At 49.5% G+C, this 22,591-nt stretch overlaps 15 pseudogenes; all 15 read left to right on the forward strand.

Moving 5' to 3' along the window:
- The first annotated feature begins 53 nt into the window (after nt 1-53).
- Nucleotides 54-122, forward strand: LOC134411714 (U6 spliceosomal RNA; annotated as a pseudogene).
- Nucleotides 123-245: 123 nt separating this feature from the next.
- LOC134411790 (U6 spliceosomal RNA) lies at nt 246-314 on the forward strand (annotated as a pseudogene).
- A 123-nt stretch (nt 315-437) lies between these two features.
- On the forward strand, nt 438-506 carry LOC134411788 (U6 spliceosomal RNA; annotated as a pseudogene).
- Nucleotides 507-2,023: 1,517 nt separating this feature from the next.
- On the forward strand, nt 2,024-2,092 carry LOC134411822 (U6 spliceosomal RNA; annotated as a pseudogene).
- A 997-nt stretch (nt 2,093-3,089) lies between these two features.
- LOC134411794 (U6 spliceosomal RNA) lies at nt 3,090-3,158 on the forward strand (annotated as a pseudogene).
- A 672-nt stretch (nt 3,159-3,830) lies between these two features.
- Nucleotides 3,831-3,899, forward strand: LOC134411851 (U6 spliceosomal RNA; annotated as a pseudogene).
- A 1,664-nt stretch (nt 3,900-5,563) lies between these two features.
- Nucleotides 5,564-5,632, forward strand: LOC134411823 (U6 spliceosomal RNA; annotated as a pseudogene).
- Nucleotides 5,633-6,879: 1,247 nt separating this feature from the next.
- On the forward strand, nt 6,880-6,948 carry LOC134411806 (U6 spliceosomal RNA; annotated as a pseudogene).
- A 718-nt stretch (nt 6,949-7,666) lies between these two features.
- LOC134411818 (U6 spliceosomal RNA) lies at nt 7,667-7,735 on the forward strand (annotated as a pseudogene).
- A 2,013-nt stretch (nt 7,736-9,748) lies between these two features.
- Nucleotides 9,749-9,816, forward strand: LOC134411709 (U6 spliceosomal RNA; annotated as a pseudogene).
- A 1,526-nt stretch (nt 9,817-11,342) lies between these two features.
- Nucleotides 11,343-11,411, forward strand: LOC134411868 (U6 spliceosomal RNA; annotated as a pseudogene).
- Nucleotides 11,412-12,472: 1,061 nt separating this feature from the next.
- Nucleotides 12,473-12,573, forward strand: LOC134411797 (U6 spliceosomal RNA; annotated as a pseudogene).
- A 935-nt stretch (nt 12,574-13,508) lies between these two features.
- On the forward strand, nt 13,509-13,577 carry LOC134411715 (U6 spliceosomal RNA; annotated as a pseudogene).
- Nucleotides 13,578-14,076: 499 nt separating this feature from the next.
- On the forward strand, nt 14,077-14,145 carry LOC134411830 (U6 spliceosomal RNA; annotated as a pseudogene).
- A 718-nt stretch (nt 14,146-14,863) lies between these two features.
- Nucleotides 14,864-14,932, forward strand: LOC134411838 (U6 spliceosomal RNA; annotated as a pseudogene).
- Nucleotides 14,933-22,591: the final 7,659 nt, after the last annotated feature.

A 22,591-nucleotide genomic window follows, 5' to 3' on the forward strand; every position in this document is an offset into this window, starting at 1 on the left:
CGGTTAGGGTTAGAGTTAGGGTTAGGGTTAGGGTTAGGGTTAGGGTTAGGGTTGTGCTCGCTTCGGCAGCACATATACTAAAATTGGAACGATACAGAGAAGATTAGCATGGCCCCTATGCATCTGGTGAGTTTGGTTCTCTTACCTCATTGGGAAGGGTTAGGGTTAGGGTTAGGGTTAGGGTTAGGGTTAGGGTTATGGTTACTGTTAGGGTTAGGGTTAGGGTTAGGGTTAGGGTTAGGGTTGTGCTCGCTTCGGCAGCACATATACTAAAATTGGAACGATACAGAGAAGATTTGCATGGCCCCTATGCATCTGGTGAGTTTGGTTCTCTTACCTCATTGGGAAGGGTTAGGGTTAGGGTTAGGGTTAGGGTTAGGGTTAGGGTTAGGGTTATGGTTACTGTTAGGGTTAGGGTTAGGGTTAGGGTTAGGGTTGTGCTCGCTTCGGCAGCACATATACTAAAATTGGAACGATACAGAGAAGATTTGCATGGCCCCTATGCATCTGGTGAGTTTGGTTCACTTACCTCATTGAGAAGTTGCCGTTACGGCCCAATTTGCGCAATACGCGTTTTTGCAAGGAACGGGTAACTGAATGTGGTTTTGGGGCAACTTTTGGAGCTTTCTATATTTGTCCTACCTTGTCATGTGCATCTGGTGAGTTTGGTTCACTTATCACTTTTGGAAGGTGCCGTTACGGCCCATTTTCGCAATGCACGTTTTCTGTCGGAAAGAGTATCTGAACTTGGTTTGGGGGCAACTTTTGGAGCTTTCTGTATTTGTCCCAAGTTGTCATGTGCATCTGGTGAGTTTGGTTCACTTATGGTTAGGGTTAGGGTTAGGGTTAGGGTTAGGGTTAGGGTTAGGGTTAGGGTTAGGGTTAGGGTTAGGGTTAGGGTTAGGGTTAGGGTTAGGGTTAGGGTTAGGGTTAGGGTTAGGGTTTGGTTCCAGATTAGGGTTAGGTTCCGGTTTAGGGTTAGGTTCCGGGTGAGGGTTAGGTTCCCGGTGAGGGTTAGGGTTAGAGTTAAATACCGGGTTACGGTTAGGTTCCGGGTTAGGTTTAAGGTTAGGTTCCGGGTTAGGGTTAGAGTTAGGTTGCGGGTTAGGGTTAGGTTCCGGGTTAGGGTTAGATTCCGGGTTAGGGTTAGGTTCCGGGTTAGGGTTAGCTTCCGGGTTAGAGTTAGGGTTAGGTTCCGGGTTAGGGTTAGGTTCCGGTTTAGGTTCCGGGTTAGGTTCCGGGTCAGAGTTAGGGTTAGGGTTAGGATTAGGGTTAGGGTTAGGATTAGGGTTAGGTTCCTGGTTAGGGTTAGGGTTAGGTTCCGGGTAAGGGTTAGGTTCCGGGTTAGGGTTAAGTTTGGGTTAGGGTTAGGGTTAGGGTTAGGTTTTGGGTTAGGGTTAGGGTTTGGTTCCGGGTTAGGGATAGGTTCCGGATTAGGGTTAGATTCCGGGTGAGGGTTAGGTTCCGGGTTAGGGTTAGGCTTAGGGTTAGGTTCCGGGTTAGGGTTAGGTTCCTGGTTAGGTTTAGGGTTAGGTTCCGGGTTAGGGTTAGGGTTAGGTTCCGGGTTATTGTTAGGTTACATGTTAGGGTTAGGTTCCAGATTACGGTTAGGGTTAGGGTTAGGGTTAGGGTTAGGGTTAGGGTTAGGGTTAGGGTTAGGGTTAGGGTTAGGGTTAGGGTTTGGTTCCGGGTTCGGGATAGGTTCCGGATTAGGGTTAGATTCCGGGTGAGGGTTAGGTTCCGGGTTAGGGTTAGGCTTAGGGTTAGGTTCCGGGTTAGGGTTAGGTTCCGGGTTAGGTTTAGGGTTAGGTTCCGAGTTAGGGTTAGGGTTAGGTTCCGGGTTATGGTTAGGTTACATGTTAGGGTTAGGTTCCGGATTAGGGTTAGGGTTAGGGTTAGGTTCCAGTTTAGGTTCCGGGTGAGGTTCCGGGTGAGGTTCCGGGTTAGGGTTAGGGTTAAGGTTAGGGTTAGGTTTAGGGTTAGAGTTAGGGTTAGGGTTAGGGTTAGGGTTAGGGTTAGGGTTGTGCTCACTTCGGCAGCACATATACTAAAATTGGAATGATACAGAGACGATTATCAAGGCCCCTGTGCATCTGGTGAGTTTGGTTCACTTACCTCATTGGGAAGCTGCCGTTACGGCCCGTTTTGCCCAATACGAGTCTTTGCCCAATACGAGCCGGAATGGGTATCTGAACGTCGTTTCGGGGAAACTTATGGAGCTTTATGTATTTGCCCCACCTTGTAATGTGCATCTGGCGAGTTTGGTTCACTTACCTCATTGGGAAATTGCCGTTACGGCCCAATTTGCGCAATACGCGTTTTTGCCCAGCACGGGTATCTGAACGTGGTTTTGGGGTAACTTTTGGTGCTTTCTATATTTGCCCAACCTAGTTATGTGCATATGATGAGTTTGGTTCACTTCCCTTATTGGGACGGTGCCGTTACGGCTCATTTTGCGCAATACGCGTTTTTGCCAGGAACGGGTAACTGAACGTAGTTTTCGGGCAACTTTTGGAGCTGTCTATATTTGTCCCAACTTGTCATGTGCATCTGGTGAGTTTGGTTCACTTACCTCATTGGGAAGTTGCCGTTACGGCCCAATTTGCACAATATGGGTTTTTGCCCAGAACGGGTATCTGAACGTGGTTTTGGGGCAACTTTTGGAGCTTTCTATATTTGTCCCTTCTGCAAGAATGTGTGTTAGAACGTTGTGCGCAATACGCATTTTTGCCCAGAACGGGTTACTGAACGTGGTTTTGGGGTAACTTTTGGAGCTTTCTATATTTGCCCCACCTAGTTATGTGCATATGGTGAGTTTGGTTCACTTCTCCTATTTGGAAGCTGCTGTTACGGCCCATTTTGCGAAATACGCATTTTTGCCGGAATGGGTATCCGAACGTCGTTTCGAGGCAGCTTATGGAGCTTTCTATATTTTCCCCACCTTGTCATGTGTATCTGGTGAGTTTGGTTCGCTTACCTCATTGGGAAGGGTTAGGGTTAGGGTTAGGGTTAGGGTTAGGGTTAGGGTTATGGTTACGGTTAGGGTTAGGGTTAGGGTTAGGGTTAGGGTTAGGGTTAGGGTTAGGGTTGTGCTCGCTTCGGCAGCACATATACTAAAATTGGAACGATACAGAGAAGATTAGCATGGCCCCTGCGCATCTGGTGAGTTTGGTTCACTTATCTCATTGGGAAGCTGCCGTTACGGCCCAATTGCGCAATACGCGTTTTTGCAAGGAACGGGTAACTGAATGTGGTTTTGGGGCAACTTTTGGAGCTTTCTATATTTGTCCTACCTTGTCATGTGCATCTGGTGAGTTTGGTTCACTTATCACTTTTGGAAGGTGCCGTTACGGCCCATTTTCGCAATGCACGTTTTCTGCCGGAAAGAGTATCTGAACTTGGTTTGGGGGCAACTTTTGGAGCTTTCTGTATTTGTCCCAAGTTGTCATGTGCATCTGGTGAGTTTGGTTCACTTATGGTTAGGGTTAGGGTTAGGGTTAGGGTTGTGCTCGCTTCGGTAGCACATATACTAAAATTGGGTTAGGGTTAGGGTTAGGGTTAGGGTTAGGGTTAGGGTTAGGGTTAAGGTTAAGGTAATGGTTAGGGTTAGGGTTAAGGTTAGGGTTAGGGTTAGGGTTAGGGTTAGGGTTAGGGTTAGGGTTAGGGTTAGGGTTAGGGTTAGGGTTAGGGTTAGGGTTAGGGTTAGGGTTAGGGTTAGGGTTAGGGTTAGGGTTAGGGTTAGGGTTAGGGTTAGGGTTAGGGTTAGGGTCAGGGTCAGGGTTAGGGTTAGGGTTAGGGTCATGGTTTGGGTTAGGGTTAGGGTTAGGGTTGTGCTCGATTCGGCAGCACATATACTAAAATTGGAACGATACAGAGAAGATTAGCATGGCCCCTGCGCATCTGGTGAGTTTGGATTACTTACCTCATTGGAAGCTGTCTTTATGGCCCTTTTTGCTCAATACGAGTTTTTGCCGGAATGGGTATCTAAATGTCGTTTTGGGGCAACTTAAGGAGCTTTATATATTTGCACCACCTTGTAATGTGCATCTGGTGAGTTTGGTTCACTTACCTCATTGGGAAGTTGCCGTTACGGCACAATTTGTGCAATACGCGTTTTTGCCCAGAACGGGTATCTGAATGTGGTTTTGGGGCAACTTTTGGAGCTTTCTATATTTGTCCTACCTTGTCATGTGCATCTGGTGAGTTTGGTTCACTTATCACTTTTGGAAGGTGCCGTTAAGGCCCATTTTCGCAATGCACGTTTTCTGCCGGAAAGAGTATCTGAACTTGGTTTGGGGGCAACTTTTGGAGCATTCTGTATTTGTCCCAAGTTGTCATGTGCATCTGGTGAGTTTGGTTCACTTATGGTTAGGGTTAGGGTTAGGGTTAGGGTTAGGGTTAGGGTTAGGGTTAGGGTTAGGGTTAGGGTTAGGGTTAGGGTTAGGGTTAGGGTTTGGGTTAGGGTTAGGGTTAGGGTTTGGTTCCAGATTAGGGTTAGGTTCCGGTTTAGGGTTAGGTTCCGGGTGAGGGTTAGGTTCCCGGTGAGGGTTAGGGTTAGAGTCAAATACCGGGTTACGGTTAGGTTCCGGGTTAGGTTTAAGGTTAGGTTCTGGGTTAGGGTTAGAGTTAGGTTGCGGGTTAGGGTTAGGTTCCGGGTTAGGGTTAGATTCCGGGTTAGGGTTAGGTTCCGGGTTAGGGTTAGCTTCCGGGTTAGAGTTAGGGTTAGGTTCCGGGTTAGGGTTAGGTTCCGGGTTAGGTTCCGGGTTAGGTTCCGGGTCAGAGTTAGGGTTAGGGTTAGGATTAGGGTTAGGGTTAGGATTAGGGTTAGGTTCCGGGTTAGGGTTAGGGTTAGGTTCCGGGTAAGGGTTAGGTTCCGGGTTAGGGTTAAGTTTGGGTTAGGGTTAGGGTTAGGGTTAGGTTTTGGGTTAGGGTTAGGGTTTGGTTCCGGGTTAGGGATAGGTTCCGGATTAGGGTTAGATTCCGGGTGAGGGTTAGGTTCCGGGTTAGGGTTAGGCTTAGGGTTAGGTTCCGGGTTAGGGTTAGGTTCCTGGTTAGGTTTAGGGTTAGGTTCCGGGTTAGGGTTAGGGTTAGGTTCCGGGTTATTGTTAGGTTACATGTTAGGGTTAGGTTCCAGATTACGGTTAGGGTTAGGGTTAGGGTTAGGGTTAGGGTTAGGGTTAGGGTTAGGGTTAGGGTTAGGGTTAGGGTTAGGGTTTGGTTCCGGGTTAGGGATAGGTTCCGGATTAGGGTTAGATTCCGGGTGAGGGTTAGGTTCCGGGTTAGGGTTAGGCTTAGGGTTAGGTTCCGGGTTAGGGTTAGGTTCCAGGTTAGGTTTAGGGTTAGGTTCCGAGTTAGGGTTAGGGTTAGGTTCCGGGTTATGGTTAGGTTACATGTTAGGGTTAGGTTCCGGATTAGGGTTAGGGTTAGGGTTAGGTTCCAGTTTAGGTTCCGGGTGAGGTTCCGGGTGAGGTTCCGGGTTAGGGTTAGGGTTAAGGTTAGGGTTAGGTTTAGGGTTAGAGTTAGGGTTAGGGTTAGGGTTAGGGTTAGGGTTAGGGTTAGGGTTGTGCTCACTTCGGCAGCACATATACTAAAATTGGAATGATACAGAGACGATTATCAAGGCCCCTGTGCATCTGGTGAGTTTGGTTCACTTACCTCATTGGGAAGCTGCCGTTACGGCCCGTTTTGCCCAATACGAGTCTTTGCCCAATACGAGCCGGAATGGGTATCTGAACGTCGTTTCGGGGAAACTTATGGAGCTTTATGTATTTGCCCCACCTTGTAATGTGCATCTGGCGAGTTTGGTTCACTTACCTCATTGGGAAATTGCCGTTACGGCCCAATTTGCGCAATACGCGTTTTTGCCCAGCACGGGTATCTGAACGTGGTTTTGGGGTAACTTTTGGTGCTTTCTATATTTGCCCAACCTAGTTATGTGCATATGATGAGTTTGGTTCACTTCCCTTATTGGGACGGTGCCGTTACGGCTCATTTTGCGCAATACGCGTTTTTGCCAGGAACGGGTAACTGAACGTAGTTTTCGGGCAACTTTTGGAGCTGTCTATATTTGTCCCAACTTGTCATGTGCATCTGGTGAGTTTGGCCCTTTTTGCTCAATACGAGTTTTTGCCGGAATGGGTATCTAAACGTCGTTTTGGGGCAACTTAAGGAGCTTTATATATTTGCACCACCTTGTAATGTGCATCTGGTGAGTTTGGTTCACTTACCTCATTGGGAAGTTGCCATTACGGCACAATTTGTGCAATACGCGTTTTTGCCCAGAACGGGTATGGCCCCTGCGCATCTGGTGAGTTTGGTTCACTTATCTCATTGGGAAGCTGCCGTTACGGCCCAATTGCGCAATACGCGTTTTTGCAAGGAAGGGGTAACTGAATGTGGTTTTGGGGCAACTTTTGGAGCTTTCTATATTTGTCCTACCTTGTCATGTGCATCTGGTGAGTTTGGTTCACTTATCACTTTTGGAAGGTGCCGTTACGGCCCATTTTCGCAATGCACGTTTTCTGCCGGAAAGAGTATCTGAACTTGGTTTGGGGGCAACTTTTGGAGCTTTCTGTATTTGTCCCAAGTTGTCATGTGCATCTGGTGAGTTTGGTTCACTTATGGTTAGGGTTAGGGTTAGGGTTAGGGTTGTGCTCGCTTCGGTAGCACATATACTAAAATTGGGTTAGGGTTAGGGTTAGGGTTAGGGTTAGGGTTAGGGTTAGGGTTAAGGTTAAGGTAATGGTTAGGGTTAGGGTTAAGGTTAGGGTTAGGGTTAGGGTTAGGGTTAGGGTTAGGGTTAGGGTTAGGGTTAGGGTCAGGGTCAGGGTTAGGGTTAGGGTTAGGGTCATGGTTTGGGTTAGGGTTAGGGTTAGGGTTGTGCTCGCTTCGGCAGCACATATACTAAAATTGGAACGATACAGAGAAGATTAGCATGGCCCCTGCGCATCTGGTGAGTTTGGATTACTTACCTCATTGGAAGCTGTCTTTATGGCCCTTTTTGCTCAATACGAGTTTTTGCCGGAATGGGTATCTAAACGTCGTTTTGGGGCAACTTAAGGAGCTTTATATATTTGCACCACCTTGTAATGTGCATCTGGTGAGTTTGGTTCACTTACCTCATTGGGAAGTTGCCGTTACGGCACAATTTGTGCAATACGCGTTTTTGCCCAGAACGGGTATCTGAATGTGGTTTTGGGGCAACTTTTGGAGCTTTCTATATTTGTCCTACCTTGTCATGTGCATCTGGTGAGTTTGGTTCACTTATCACTTTTGGAAGGTGCCGTTAAGGCCCATTTTTGCAATGCACGTTTTCTGCCGGAAAGAGTATCTGAACTTGGTTTGGGGGCAACTTTTGGAGCTTTCTGTATTTGTCCCAAGTTGTCATGTGCATCTGGTGAGTTTGGTTCACTTAGGGTTAGGGTTAGGGTTAGGGTTAGGATTAGGGTTAGGGTTGTGCTCGATTCGGTAGCACATATACTAAAATTGGGTTAGGGTCAGGGTTAGGGTTAGGGTTAGGGTTAAGGTTAAGGTAATGGTTAGGGTTAGGGTTAAGGTTAAGGTTAGGGTTAGGGTTAGGGTTAGGGTTAGGGTTAGGGTTAGGGTTAGGGTCAGGGTTAGGGTTAGGGTTAGGGTCAGGGTTTGAGTTAGGGTTAGGGTTAGGGTTGTGCTCGCTTCGGCAGCACATATACTAAAATTGGAACGATACAGAGAAGATTAGCATGGCCCCTGCGCATCTGGTGAGTTTGGATTACTTACCTCATTGGAAGCTGTCTTTATGGCCCGTTTTGCTCAATACGAGTTTTTGCCGGAATGGGTATCTGAACGTCGTTTTGGGGCAACTTAAGGAGCTTTATATATTTGCACCACCTTGTAATGTGCATCTGGTGAGTTTGGTTCACTTACCTCATTGGGAAGTTGCCATTACGGCACAATTTGTGCAATACGAGTTTTTGCCCAGAACAGGTATCTGAACTTGGTTTTGGGGTAACTTTTGGAGCTTTCCATATTTGCCCCACCTAGTTATGTGCATATGGTGAGTTTGGTTCACTTACCTCTTTGGGAAGTTGCTGTTACGGCCCAATTTGCGCAATACGTGTTTTTGCCCAGAAAGGGTATCTGAACGTTGTTTCGGGGTAACTTTTGGAGCTTTCGATATTTGCCCCACCTAGTTATGTGCATATGGTGAGTTTGGTTCACTTCCCTTATTGGGAAGGTGCCGTTACGGCCCATTTGCGCAATACGCGTTTTTGCCAGGAACGGGTAACTGAACATAGTTTTCAGGCAACTTTTTGAGCTGTCTATATTTGTCCCAACTTGTCTTGTGCATCTAGTGAGTTTGGTTCACTTACCTCATTGGGAAGGTGCCGTTACGGCCCATTTTCGCAATACGCGTTTTCCGCAAGTACGGGTATCTGAGCGTGGTTTCGGGGCAACTTATGGAGCTTTATATATTTGTCCCACGTAGTTATGTGCATCTGGTGAGTTTGGTGGACTTTCCTCATTGGGTAACTGTTTTCACGGTACTTTTTGCGCAATACGCATTTTTGCCCAGAACGCTTTTCTGAACGTTGTTTGGGGGCAACATTTGGAGGCTTCTATATTTGTCCCTTCCGCAAGAACGGGTGTTAGAACGTTGTTTTTGGTGCAACTTTTGGAGCTTTCTGTATTTGTCCCACCTTGTCATCTGCATCTGGTGAGTTTGGTTCACTATCCTCAATGGGAAGCTGCTTTTACGGCCGAAATTGCGCAATATGCGTTTTTGCCCAGAACGGGTATCTGAACATGGTTTTGGGTAACTTTTGGAGCTGTCTATATTTGTCCCAACTTGTCATGTGCATCTGGTGAGTTCGATTCCCTTACCTCATTGGGAAGCTGCCGTTACTGCCCAATTGCGCAATACACGTTTTTGCCCAGAACGGGTATCTGAACGTGGTTTGGGGACAACTTTTGGCGCTTTCTATATTTGTCCTACCTTGTCATGTGCATTTGGTGAGTTTGGTTCACTTACCTCATTGGGAAGTTGCCGTTACGGCCCAATTTGCACAATACGCGTTTTTGCCCAGAACGGGTATCTGAACGTGGTTTCGGGGTAACTTTTCGAGCTTTCTATATTTGCCCCACCTAGTTCTGTGCATATGGTGAGTTTGGCTCACTTCCCTTATTGGGAAGATGCCGTTATGGCCCATTAGCGCAATATACGTTTTTGCCGTAATGGGTAACTGAACGTGGTTTTGGGGCAACTTTTGGAGCTTTCTATATTTGTCCTACCTTGTCATGTGTATCTGGTGAGTTTGGTTCACTTACCTCATTGGGAAGCTGCTGTTACGGCCCGTTTTGCGCAATACCAGGTTTTGCCGGAATGGGTATCTGAACGTCTTTTCGGGGCAACTTATTGAGCTTTCTATATTTGCCTAACCCTAACCCGGTTAGTTTCCGGGTTAGGGTTCGGTTCCGGGTTAGGGATAGGGTTAGGTTCCGATTTAGGGTTATGTTCCGGGTTACGGTTAGGTTCCAGGTTAGGGTCAGGGTTAGGGTTAGGTTTCGGTTTAGGGTTAGTGTTAAGTTCCGGGTTAGGGTTAGGGTTAGGTTCAGGGTTAGGGTTAGGGTTAGGGTTAGGGTTAGGGTTAGGGTTAGGGTTAGGGTTAGGGTTAAGGTTAGGGTTCGGATTAGGGTTAAGGTTACGGTTAGGGTTAGGGTTAGGGTTAGGGTTAGGGTTAGGGTTAGGGTTAGGGTTAGGGTTAGGGTTGTGCTCGCTTCGGCAGCACATATACTAAAATTGGAACGATACAGAGAAGGTTAGCATGGCCCCTGCGCGTCTGGTGAGTTTGGTTCACTTACCTCATTGGGAAGCTGCTGTTACGGCCCGTTTTGCGCAATACGAGTTTTTGCCGGAATGGGTATCTGAACGTCGTTTCGGGACAACTTATGGAGCTTTATATATTTTCCCAACCTTGTAATTTGCATCTGGTGAGTTTGGTTCACTTACCTCATTGGGAAGTTGCCGTTACGGCCCAATATGCGCAATACGAGTTTTTGCCCAGACAGGGTATCTGAACGTGTTTTTGGGGTAACTATTGGAGCTTTCTATATTTGTCCTACCTTGTCATGTGCATCTGGTGAGTTTGGTTCACTTACCTCATTGGGAAGTTGCCGTTACGGCCCAATTTGCGCAATACGTGTTTTTCACCAGAACGGGTATCTGAACGTGGTTTCGTGGTAACTTTTGGAGCTTTCTATATTTGCCCCACCTAGTTATGTGCATATGGTGAGTTTGGTTCACTTCCCTTTTTTGGAAGGTGCCGTTACGGCGCATTTGCGCAATACGCGTTTTTGCCAGGAACGGGTAACTGAACGTGGTTTGGGGGCAACTTTTGGAGCTTTCTATATTATCCCTACCTTGTCATGTGCATCTGGTGAGTTTGGTTCACTTACCTCATTGGGAAGGTGACGTTACGGCCCATTTTCGCAATATGCGTTTTCTGCCGGAAAGGAATCTGAACGTCGTTTGGGGGCAACTTTTGGAGCTTTCTATATTTGCCCCACCTAGTTATGTGCATATGGTGAGGTGGGTCACTTCCCCTATTGGGAAGCTGCCTTTACGGCTCATTTTGCGCAATACGCATTTTTGCCCGGAACGGGTATCTGAACGTCGTTTCGGTGCAACTTATGGAGCTTTCTGTATTTGCCTAACCCTAACCCGGTTAGGTTCCGGGTTAGGGTTAGGTTTCGGGTAAGGGTTAGAGTTAGGTTCCGGGTTAGGGTTAGGTTCCGGTTTAGGGTTAGGTTCCGGGTTAGGGTTAGGTTCCGCGTTAGGGTTAGGGTTAGGGTTAGGTTCCGGGTTAGGGTTAGGTTCCGGGTTAGGGTTAGAGTTAGGTTCCGGGTTATGGTTAGGTTCCGGGTTAGGTTTAGCTTCCGGGTTAGGGTTAGGATTCGGGTTAGGGTTAGGGTTAGGGTTAGGTTCTGGGTAAGGTTCCGGGTTAGGTTCCGGGTTAGGTTCCAGGATAGGGTTAGGTTCCGGGTTAGGGTTAGGTTCCGGGTTAGGGTTAGGGTTAGGGTTAGGGTTAGGGTTAGGGTTAGGGTTAGGGTTAGGTTCTGGGTAAGGGTTAGGTTCCGGGTTAGGGTTAGGGTTAGGGTTAGGGTTAGGGGTTAGGGTTAGGGTTAGGGTAAGGGTTAGGGTTAGGGTTAGGGTTTGGTTTAGGGTTAGGTTTAGGGTTAGGGTTAGGGTTTGGTTTAGGGTTAGGTTTAGGGTTAGGGTTAGGGTTAGGGTTAGGGTAAGGGTTAGGGTTCGGGTTCGGGTTCGGGTTAGAGTTAGGGTTAGGGTTAGTGTGAGGGTTAGGGTTGTGCTCACTTCGGCAGCACATATACTATAATTGGAACGATACAGAGAAGATTAGCATGGCCCCTGTACATCTGGTGAGTTTGGTTCACTTACCTCATTGGGAAGCTGCTGTTACGGCCCGTTTTGCCGTTAGGGTTAGGGTTAGGGTTAGGGTTAGGGTTAGGGTTAGGGTTAGGGTTAGGGTTAGGTTCCAGATTAGGGTTAGGTTCCGGTTTAGGGTTAGGTTCCGGGTGAGGGTTAGGTTCCGGGTGAGGGTTAGGGTTAGGGTTAAATACCGGGTTACGGTTAGCTTCCGGGTTAGGTTTAAGGTTAGGGTTAGAGTTAGGTTGCGGGTTAGGGTTAGGTTCCGGGTTAGGGTTAGATTCCGGGTTAGGTTTAGGTTCCGGGTTAGGGTTAGCTTCCGGGTTAGAGTTAGGGTTAGTTTCCGGGTTAGGGTTAGTTTCCGGGTTAGGGTTAGGGTTAGGTTCCGGGTTAGGGTTAGGTTTGGGTTAGGGTTAGGGTTAGGTTTCGAGTTAGGGTTAAGTTCCGGGTTAGGGTTAGGTTCTCGGTTAGGGTTAGGTTCCGGATTAGGGTTAGGTTCCGGGTTAGGTTCCGGGTTAGGTTCCGGGTTAGAGTTAGGGTTAGGGTTAGGATTAGGGTTAGGGTTAGGATTAGGGTTAGGTTCCGGGTTAGGGTTAGGTTCCGGGTTAGGGTTAGGTTCCGGGTTAGGGTTAGGGTTAGGTTCCGGGTTAGGGTTAAGTTTGGGTTAGGGTTAGGGTTAGGGTTAGGTTTTGGGTTAGGGTTAGGGTTAGGGTTAGGGTTAGATTCCGGATGAGGGTTAGGTTCCGGGTTAGGGTTAGGCTTAGGGTTAGGTTCCGGGTTAGGGTTAGGTTCCGGGTTAGGTTTAGGGTTAGGTTCCGGGTTAGGGTTAGGGTTAGGTTCCGGGTTATGGTTAGGTTACATGTTAGGGTTAGGTTCCGGATTAGGGTTAGGGTTAGGGTTAGGTTCCAGTTTAGGTTCTGGGTGAGGTTCCGGGTGAGGTTCCGGGTTAGGGTTAGGGATAGGGTTAGGGTTAGGGTTAGGGTTAGGGTTAGGGTTAGGTTTAGGGTTAGAGTTAGGGTTAGGGTTAGGGTTAGGGTTAGGGTTAGGGTTGTGCTCACTTCGGCAGCACATATACTAAAATTGGAATGATACAGAGACGATTATCATGGCCCCTGTGCATCTGGTGAGTTTGGTTCACTTACCTCATTGTTAAGCTGCCGTTACGGGCCGTTTTGCCCAATACGAGTCTTTGCCGGAATGGGTATCTGAACGTCGTTTCGGGGAAACTTATGGAGCTTTATATATTTGCCCCACCTTGTAATGTGCATCCGGCGAGTTTGGTTCACTTACCTCATTGGGAAATTGCCGTTACGGCCCAATTTGCGCAATACGCGTTTTTGCCCAGCACGGGTATCTGAACTTGGTTTTGGAGTAACTTTTGGTGCTTTCTATATTTGCCCCACCTAGTTATGTGCATATGATGAGTTTGGTTCACTTCCCTTATTGGGACGGTGCCTTTACGGCTCATTTTGCGCAATACGCGTTTTTGCCAGGAACGGGTAACTGAACGTAGTTTTCGGGCAACTTTTGGAGCTGTCTATATTTGTCCCAACTTGTCATGTGCATCTGGTGAGTTTGGTTCACTTACCTCATTGGGAAGTTGCCGTTACGGCCCAATTTGCACAATATGGGTTTTTACCCAGAACGGGTATCTGAACGTGGTTTTGGGGCAACTTTTGGAGCTTTCTATATTTGTCCCTTCTGCAAGAATGTGTGTTAGAACGTTGTGCGCAATACGAGTTTTTGCCGGAATGGGTATCTAAACGTCGTTTTGGGGCAACTTAAGGAGCTTTCTATATTTGCCCCACCTAGTTATGTGCATATGGTGAGTTTGCTTCACTTCCCCTATTTGGAAGCTGCTGTTACGGCCCATTTTGCGAAATACGCATTTTTGCCGGAATGGGTATCTGAACGTCGTTTCGAGGCAGCTTATGGAGCTTTCTATATTTTCCCCACCTTGTCATGTGTATCTGGTGAGTTTGGTTCTCTTACCTCATTGGGAAGGGTTAGGGTTAGGGTTAGGGTTAGGGTTAGGGTTATGGTTACGGTTAGGGTTAGGGTTAGGGTTAGGGTTAGGGTTAGGGTTGTGCTCGCTTCGGCAGCACATATACTAAAATTGGAACGATACAGAGAAGATTAGCATGGCCCCTATGCATCTGGTGAGTTTGGTTCACTTACCTCATTGAGAAGTTGCCGTTACGGCCCAATTTGCGCAATACGCGTTTTTGCAAGGAACGGGTAACTGAATGTGGTTTTGGGGCAACTTTTGGAGCTTTCTATATTTGTCCTACCTTGTCATGTGCATCTGGTGAGTTTGGTTCACTTATCACTTTTGGAAGGTGCCGTTACGGCCCATTTTCGCAATGCACGTTTTCTGCCGGAAAGAGTATCTGAACTTGGTTTGGGGGCAACTTTTGGAGCTTTCTGTATTTGTCCCAAGTTGTCATGTGCATCTGGTGAGTTTGGTTCACTTAGGGTTAGGGTTAGGGTTAGGGTTAGGATTAGGGTTAGGGTTGTGCTCGCTTCGGTAGCACATATACTAAAATTGGGTTAGGGTTAGGGTTAGGGTTAGGGTTAGGGTTAGGGTTAGGGTTAGGGTCAGGGTTAGGGTTAGGGTTACGGTCATGGTTTGGGTTAGGGTTAGGGTTATGGTTGTGCTCGCTTCGGCAGCACATATACTAAAATTGGAACGATACAGAGAAGATTAGCATGGCCCCTGCGCATCTGGTGAGTTTGGATTACTTACCTCATTGGAAGCTGTCTTTATGGCCCGTTTTGCTCAATACGAGTTTTTGCCGGAATGGGTATCTAAACGACGTTTTGGGGCAACTTAAGGAGCTTTATATATTTGCACCACCTTGTAATGTGCATCTGGTGAGTTTGGTTCACTTACCTCATTGGGAAGTTGCCGTTACGACACAATTTGTACAATACGAGTTTTTGCCCAGAACGGGTATCTGAATGTGGTTTTGGGGCAACTTTTGGAGCTTTCTATATTTGTCCTACCTTGTCATGTGCATCTGGTGAGTTTGGTTCACTTATCACTTTTGGAAGGTGCCGTTAAGGCCCATTTTTGCAATGCACGTTTTCTGCCGGAAAGAGTATCTGAACTTGGTTTGGGGGCAACTTTTGGAGCTTTCTGTATTTGTCCCAAGTTGTCATGTGCATCTGGTGAGTTTGGTTCACTTAGGGTTAGGGTTAGGGTTAGGGTTAGGATTAGGGTTAGGGTTGTGCTCGATTCGGTAGCACATATACTAAAATTGGGTTAGGGTCAGGGTTAGGGTTAGGGTTAGGGTTAAGGTTAAGGTAATGGTTAGGGTTAGGGTTAAGGTTAAGGTTAGGGTTAGGGTTAGGGTTAGGGTTAGGGTTAGGGTTAGGGTTAGGGTCAGGGTTAGGGTTAGGGTTAGGGTCAGGGTTTGGGTTAGGGTTAGGGTTAGGGTTGTGCTCGCTTCGGCAGCACATATACTAAAATTGGAACGATACAGAGAAGATTAGCATGGCCCCTGCGCATCTGGTGAGTTTGGATTACTTACCTCATTGGAAGCTGTCTTTATGGCCCGTTTTGCTCAATACGAGTTTTTGCCGGAATGGGTATCTGAACGTCGTTTTGGGGCAACTTAAGGAGCTTTATATATTTGCACCACCTTGTAATGTGCATCTGGTGAGTTTGGTTCACTTACCTCATTGGGAAGTTGCCATTACGGCACAATTTGTGCAATACGAGTTTTTGCCCAGAACAGGTATCTGAACTTGGTTTTGGGGCTACTTTTGGAGCTTTCTATATTTGTCCTACCTTGTCATGTTCATCTGGTGAGTTTGGTTCACTTACCTCATTGGGAAGTTGCCGTAACGCCCAATTTGCGCAATAAGCGTTTTTGCCCAGAGCGGGTATCTGAACGTGGTTTTGTGGTAACTTTTGGAGCTTTCTATATTTGCGCCACCTAGTTATGTGCATATGGAGAGTTTGGTTCACTTACCTCATTGGGAAGGTGCCGTTACGGCCCATTTTCGCAATGCACGTTTTATGTCAGAAAAGGTATCTGAACGTGGTCTGGGGGGAACTTTTGGAGCTTTCTATATTTGCGCCACCTAGTTATGTGCATATGGAGAGTTTGGTTCACTTCCCTTATTGGGAAGGTGCCGTTACGGCCCATTTGCGCAATACACGTTTTTGCCAGCAGCGGATAACTGAACGTAGTTTTCGGGCAACTTTTGGAGCTGTCTATATTTGTCCCAACCTGTCATGTGCATCTGGTGAGTTTGGATCACTTACCTTATTGGGAAGCTGCCGTTACGGCCCATTTTCGCAATACACGTTTTCTGCCGGAAAGGAATCTGAACGTCGTTTCGGGGCAACTTTTGGAGCTTTCTGTATTTGTCCCAACTTGTCATGTGCACCTGGTGAGTTTGGTTCACTTACCTCTTTGGGAAGTTGCTGTTACGGCCAAATTTACGCAATACGTGTTTTTGCCCAAGAAAGGGTATCTGAACGTTGTTTCGGGGTAACTTTTGGAGCTTTCGATATTTGCCCCACCTAGTTATGTGCATATGGTGAGTTTGGTTCACTTCCCTTATTGGGAAGGTGCCGTTACGGCCCATTTGCGCAATACGCGTTTTTGCCAGGAACGGGTACCAGAACGTGGGTTTGGGGGGAACTTTTGGAGCTTTCTACATTTGCCCCACCTTGTCACGTGCATCCGGAGAGTTTGGTTCACGTACCCCATTGGGAAGGTGCCGTTACGGCCCATTTTCGCCATACGCGTTTTAGGCAGGAACGGGTACCAGAACGTGGGTTTGGGGGGAACTTTTGGAGCTTTCTACATTTGCCCCACCTTGTCACGTGCATCCGGAGAGTTTGGTTCACGTACCCCATTGGGAAGCTGCCGCTACGGCCCATTTTCGCCATACGCGTTTTCGGCAGGAACGGGTACCAGAACGTGGTTTTGGGGGGAACTTTTGGAGCTTTCTACATTTGCCCCACCTTGTCACGTGCATCCGGAGAGTTTGGTTCACGTACCCCATTGGGAAGGTGCCGCTACGGCCCATTTTCGCCATACGCGTTTTCGGCAGGAACGGGTACCAGAACGTGGGTTTGGGGGGAACTTTTGGATCTTTCTACATTTGCCCCCACCTTGTCACGTGCATCCGGTGAGTTTGGTTCACGTACCCCATTGGGAATGTGCCGCTACGGCCCGTTTTCGCCATACGCGTTTCCGGCAGGAACGGGTACCAGAACGTAGGTTTGGGGGGAACTTTTGGAGCTTTCTACATTTGCCCCACCTTGTCACGTGCATCCGGAGAGTTTGGTTCCCGTACCCCATTGGGAAGGTGCCGCTACGGCCCATTTTCGCCATACGCTTTTTCGGCAGGAACGGGTACCAGAACGTGGGTTTGGGGGGAACTTTTGGAGCTTTCTACATTTGCCCCGCCTTGTCACGTGCTTCCGGAGAGTTTGGTTCACGTACCCCATTGGGAAGGTGCCGCTACGGCCCATTTTCGCCATACGCGTTTTCGGCAGGAACGGGTACCAGAACGTGGTTTTGGGGGGAACTTTTGGAGCTTTCTACATTTGCCCCACCTTGTCACGTGCATCCGGAGAGTTTGGTTCACGTACCCCATTGGGAAGGTGCCGTTACGGCCCATTTTCGCCATACGCGTTTTCGGCAGGAACGGGTACCAGAAAGTGGGTTTGGGGGGAACTTTCGGAGCTTTCTACATTTGCCCCACCTTGTCACATGCATCCGGTGAGTTTGGTTCACGTACCCCATTGGGAAGGTGCCGCTACGGCCCATTTTCGCCATAACGCGTTTTCGGCAGGAACGGGTACCAGAACGTGGGTTTGGGGGGAACCTTTGGAGCTTTCTACATTTGCCCCACCTTGTCACGTACATCCGGTGAGTTTGGTTCACATACCCCATTGGGAATGTGCCGCTACGGCCCGTTTTCGCCATACGCGTTTCCGGCAGGAACGGGTACCAGAACGTGGGTTTGGGGGGAACTTTTGGAGCTTTCTACATTTGCCCCACCTTGTCAGGTGCATCCGGAGAGTTTGGTTCACGTACCCCATTGGGAAGGTGCCGCTACGGCCCATTTTCGCCATACGCGTTTTCAGCAGGAACGGGTACCAGAACGTGGTTTTGGGGGGAACTTTTGGAGCTTTCTACATTTGCCCCCACCTTGTCACGTGCATCCGGAGAGTTTGGTTCACGCACCCCATTGGGAAGGTGCCGCTACGGCCCATTTTCGCCATACGCGTTTTCGGCAGGAACGGGTACCAGAACGTGGTTTTGGGGGGACCTTTTGGAGCTTTCTACATTTGCCCCACCTTGTCACGTGCATCCGGAGAGTTTGGTTCACGTACCCCATTGGGAAGGTGCCGTTACGGCCCATTTTCGCCATACACGTTTTCGGCAGGAACGGGTACCAGAACGTGGTTTTGGGGGGAACTTTTGGAGCTTTCTACATTTGCCCCACCTTGTCACGTGCATCCGGTGAGTTTGGTTCACGTACCCCATTGGGAATGTGCCGCTACGGCCCGTTTTCGCCATACGCGTTTCCGGCAGGAACGGGTACCAGAACGTGGGTTTGGGGGGAACTTTTGGAGCTTTCTACATTTGCCCCACCTTGTCACGTTCATCCGGTGAGTTTGGTTCCCGTACCCCATTGGGAAGGTGCCGTTACGGCCCATTTTCGCCATACGCGTTTTCGGCAGGAACGGGTACCAGAACGTGGTTTTTGGGGGAACTTTCGGAGCTTTCTACATTTGCCCCGCCTAGTCACGTGCTTCCGGAGAGTTTGGTTCACGTACCCCATTGGGAAGGTGCCGTTACGGCCCATTTTCGCCATACGCGTTTTCGGCAGGAACGGGTACCAGAACGTGGATTTGGGGGGAACTTTTGAAGCCTTCTACATTTGCCCCACCTTGTCACATGCATCCGGAGAGTTTGGTTCACGTACCGCATTGGGAAGGTGCCTCTACGGCCCATTTTCGCCATACGCGTTTTCGGCCGGAACGGGTACCAGAACGTGGTTTTGGGGGTACTTTTGGAGCTTTCTACATTTGCCCCACCTTGTCACGTGCATCCGGTGAGTTTGGTTCACGTACCCCATTGGGAAGGTGCCGCTACAGCCCATTTTCGCAATACGCGTTTTCGGCAGGAACGGGTACCAGAACGTGGGTTTGGGGGGAACTTTTGGAACTTTCTACATTTGCCCCACCTTGTCAAGTACATCCGGTGAGTTTGGTTCACGTACCCCATTGGGAAGGTGCCGCTACGGCTCCTTTTCGCCATACGCGTTTTCGGCAGGAACGGGTACCAGAACGTGGGTTTGGGGGGAACTTTTGGATCTTTCTACATTTGCCCCACCTTGTCACGTGCATCCGGTGAGTTTGGTTCACGTACCCCATTGGGAATGTGCCGCTACGGCTCGTTTTCGCCATACGCGTTTCCGGCAGGAACGGGTACCAGAACGTAGGTTTGGGGGGAACTTTTGGAGCTTTCTACATTTGCCCCACCTTGTCACGTGCATCCGGAGAGTTTGGTTCCCGTACCCCATTGGGAAGGTGCCGCTACGGCCCATTTTCGCCATACGCTTTTTCGGCAGGAACGGGTACCAGAACGTGGGTTTGGGGGGAACTTTTGGAGCTTTCTACATTTGCCCCGCCTTGTCACGTGCTTCCGGAGAGTTTGGTTCACGTACCCCATTGGGAAGGTGCCGCTACGGCTCCTTTTCGCCATACGCGTTTTCGGCAGGAACGGGTACCAGAACGTGGTTTTGGGGGGAACTTTTGGATCTTTCTACATTTGCCCCACCTTGTCACGTGCATCCGGTGAGTTTGGTTCACATACCCCATTGGGAATGTGACGCTACGGCCCGTTTTCGCCATACGCGTTTCCGGCAGGAACGGGTACCAGAACGTGGGTTTGGGGGGAACTTTTGGAGCTTTCTACATTTGCCCCACCTTGTCACGTGCATCCGGAGAGATTGGTTCACGTACCCCATTGGGAAGGTGCCGTTACGGCCCATTTTCGCCATACGCGTTTTAGGCAGGAACGGGTACCAGAACGTGGGTTTGGGGGGAACTTTTGGAGCTTTCTACATTTGCCCCACCTTGTCACGTGCATCCAGAGAGTTTGGTTCACGTACCCCATTGGGAAGGTGCCGCTACGGCCCATTTTCGCCATACGCGTTTTCGGCAGGAACGGGTACCAGAACGTGGTTTTGGGGGGAACTTTTGGAGCTTTCTACATTTGCCCCACCTTGTCACGTGCATCCGGAGAGTTTGGTTCATGCACCCCATTGGGGAAGGTGCCGCTACGGCCCATTTTCGCCATACGCGTTTTCGGCAGGAACGGGTACCAGAACGTGGTTTTGGGGGGACCTTTTGGAGCTTTCTACATTTGCCCCACCTTGTCACGTGCATCCGGAGAGTTTGGTTCATGTACGCCATTGGGAAGGTGCCGTTACGGCCCATTTTCGCCATACCGCGTTTTCGGCAGGAACGGGTACCAGAACGTGGTTTTGGGGGGAACTTTTGGAGCTTTCTACATTTGCCCCACCTTGTCACGTGCATCCGGTGAGTTTGGTTCACGTACCCCATTGGGAATGTGCCGCTACGGCCCGTTTTCGCCATACGCGTTTCCGGCAGGAACGGGTACCAGAACGTGGGTTTGGGGGGAACTTTTGGAGCTTTCTACATTTGCCCCACCTTGTCAGGTGCATCCGGAGAGTTTGGTTCACGTACCCCATTGGGAAGGTGCCGCTACGGCCCATTTCCGCCATACGCGTTTTCAGCAGGAACGGGTACCAGAACGTGGTTTTGGGGGGAACTTTTGGAGCTTTCTACATTTGCCCCACCTTGTCACGTGCATCCGGAGAGTTTGGTTCACGCACCCCATTGGGAAGGTGCCGCTACGGCCCATTTTCGCCATACGCGTTTTCGGCAGGAAACGGGTACCAGAACGTGGTTTTGGGGGACCTTTTGGAGCTTTCTACATTTGCCCCACCTTGTCACGTGCATCCGGAGAGTTTGGTTCACGTACCCCATTGGGAAGGTGCCGTTACGGCCCATTTTCGCCATACACGTTTTCGGCAGGAACGGGTACCAGAACGTGGTTTTGGGGGGAACTTTTGGAGCTTTCTACATTTGCCCCACCTTGTCACGTGCATCCGGTGAGTTTGGTTCACGTACCCCATTGGGAATGTGCCGCTACGGCCCGTTTTCGCCATACGCGTTTCCGGCAGGAACGGGTACCAGAACGTGGGTTTGGGGGGAACTTTTGGAGCTTTCTACATTTGCCCCACCTTGTCACGTTCATCCGGAGAGTTTGGTTCCCGTACCCCATTGGGAAGGTGCCGTTACGGCCCATTTTCGCCATACCGCGTTTTGGGCAGGAACGGGTACCAGAACGTGGTTTTTGGGGGAACTTTCGGAGCTTTCTACATTTGCCCCGCCTAGTCACGTGCTTCCGGAGAGTTTGGTTCACGTACCCCATTGGGAAGGTGCCGTTACGGCCCATTTTCGCCATACGCGTTTTCGGCAGGAACGGGTACCAGAACGTGGATTTGGGGGGGAACTTTTGAAGCCTTCTACATTTGCCCCACCTTGTCACATGCATCCGGAGAGTTTGGTTCACGTACCGCATTGGGAAGGTGCCTCTACGGCCCATTTTCGCCATACGCGTTTTCGGCCGGAACGGGTACCAGAACGTGGTTTTGGGGGTACTTTTGGAGCTTTCTACATTTGCCCCACCTTGTCACGTGCATCCGGTGAGTTTGGTTCACGTACCCCATTGGGAAGGTGCCGCTACAGCCCATTTCGCAATACGCGGTTTTCGGCAGGAACGGGTACCAGAACGTGGGTTTGGGGGGAACTTTGTCAAGTACATCCGGTGAGTTTGGTTCACGTACCCCATTGGGAAGGTGCCGCTACGGCTCCTTTTCGCCATACGCGTTTTCGGCAGGAACGGGTACCCAGAACGTGGGTTTGGGGGGAACTTTTGGATCTTTCTACATTTGCCCCACCTTGTCACGTGCATCCGGTGAGTTTGGTTCACGTACCCCATTGGGAATGTGCCGCTACGGCTCGTTTTCGCCATAACGCGTTTCCGGCAGCAGGAACGGGTACCAGAACGTAGGTTTGGGGGGAACTTTTGGAGCTTTCTACATTTGCCCCACCTTGTCACGTGCATCCGGAGAGTTTGGTTCCCGTACCCCATTGGGAAGGTGCCGCTACGGCCCATTTTCGCCATACGCTTTTTTCGGCAGGAACGGGTACCAGAACGTGGGTTTGAGGGGAACTTTTGGAGCTTTCTACATTTGCCCCGCCTTGTCACGTGCTTCCGGAGAGTTTGGTTCACGTACCCCATTGGGAAGGTGCCGCTACGGCCCATTTTCGCCATACGCGTTTTCGGCAGGAACGGGTACCAGAACGTGGTTTTGGGGGGAACTTTTGGAGCTTTCTACATTTGCCCCCACCTTGTCACGTGCATCCGGAGAGTTTGGTTCACGTACCCCATTGGGAAGGTGCCGTTACGGCCCATTTTCGCCATACGCGTTTTCGGCAGGAACGGGTACCAGAAAGTGGGTTTGGGGGGAACTTTCGGAGCTTTCTACATTTGCCCCACCTTGTCACATGCATCCGGTGAGTTTGGTTCACGTACCCCATTGGGAAGGTGCCGCTACGGCCCATTTACGCCATACGCGTTTTCTGCAGGAACGGGTACCAGAACGTGGGTTTGGGGGGAACCTTTGGAGCTTTCTACATTTGCCCCACCTTGTCACGTACATCCGGTGAGTTTGGTTCACGTACCCCATTGGGAAGGTGCCGCTACGGCTCCTTTTCGCCATACGCGTTTTCGGCAGGAACGGGTACCAGAACGTGGTTTTGGGGGGAACTTTTGGATCTTTCTACATTTGCCCCACCTTGTCACGTGCATCCGGTGAGTTTGGTTCACATACCCCATTGGGAATGTGACGCTACGGCCCGTTTTCGCCATACGCGTTTCCGGCAGGAACGGGTACCAGAACGTGGGTTTGGGGGGAACTTTTGGAGCTTTCTACATTTGCCCCACCTTGTCACCTGCATCCGGAGAGATTGGTTCACGTACCCCATTGGGAAGGTGCCGTTACGGCCCATTTTCGCCATACGCGTTTTAGGCAGGAACG

Source organism: Elgaria multicarinata, chromosome 20, assembly GCF_023053635.1.
Source record: "Elgaria multicarinata webbii isolate HBS135686 ecotype San Diego chromosome 20, rElgMul1.1.pri, whole genome shotgun sequence".
Taxonomy (NCBI): Eukaryota; Metazoa; Chordata; class Lepidosauria; order Squamata; family Anguidae; genus Elgaria; species Elgaria multicarinata.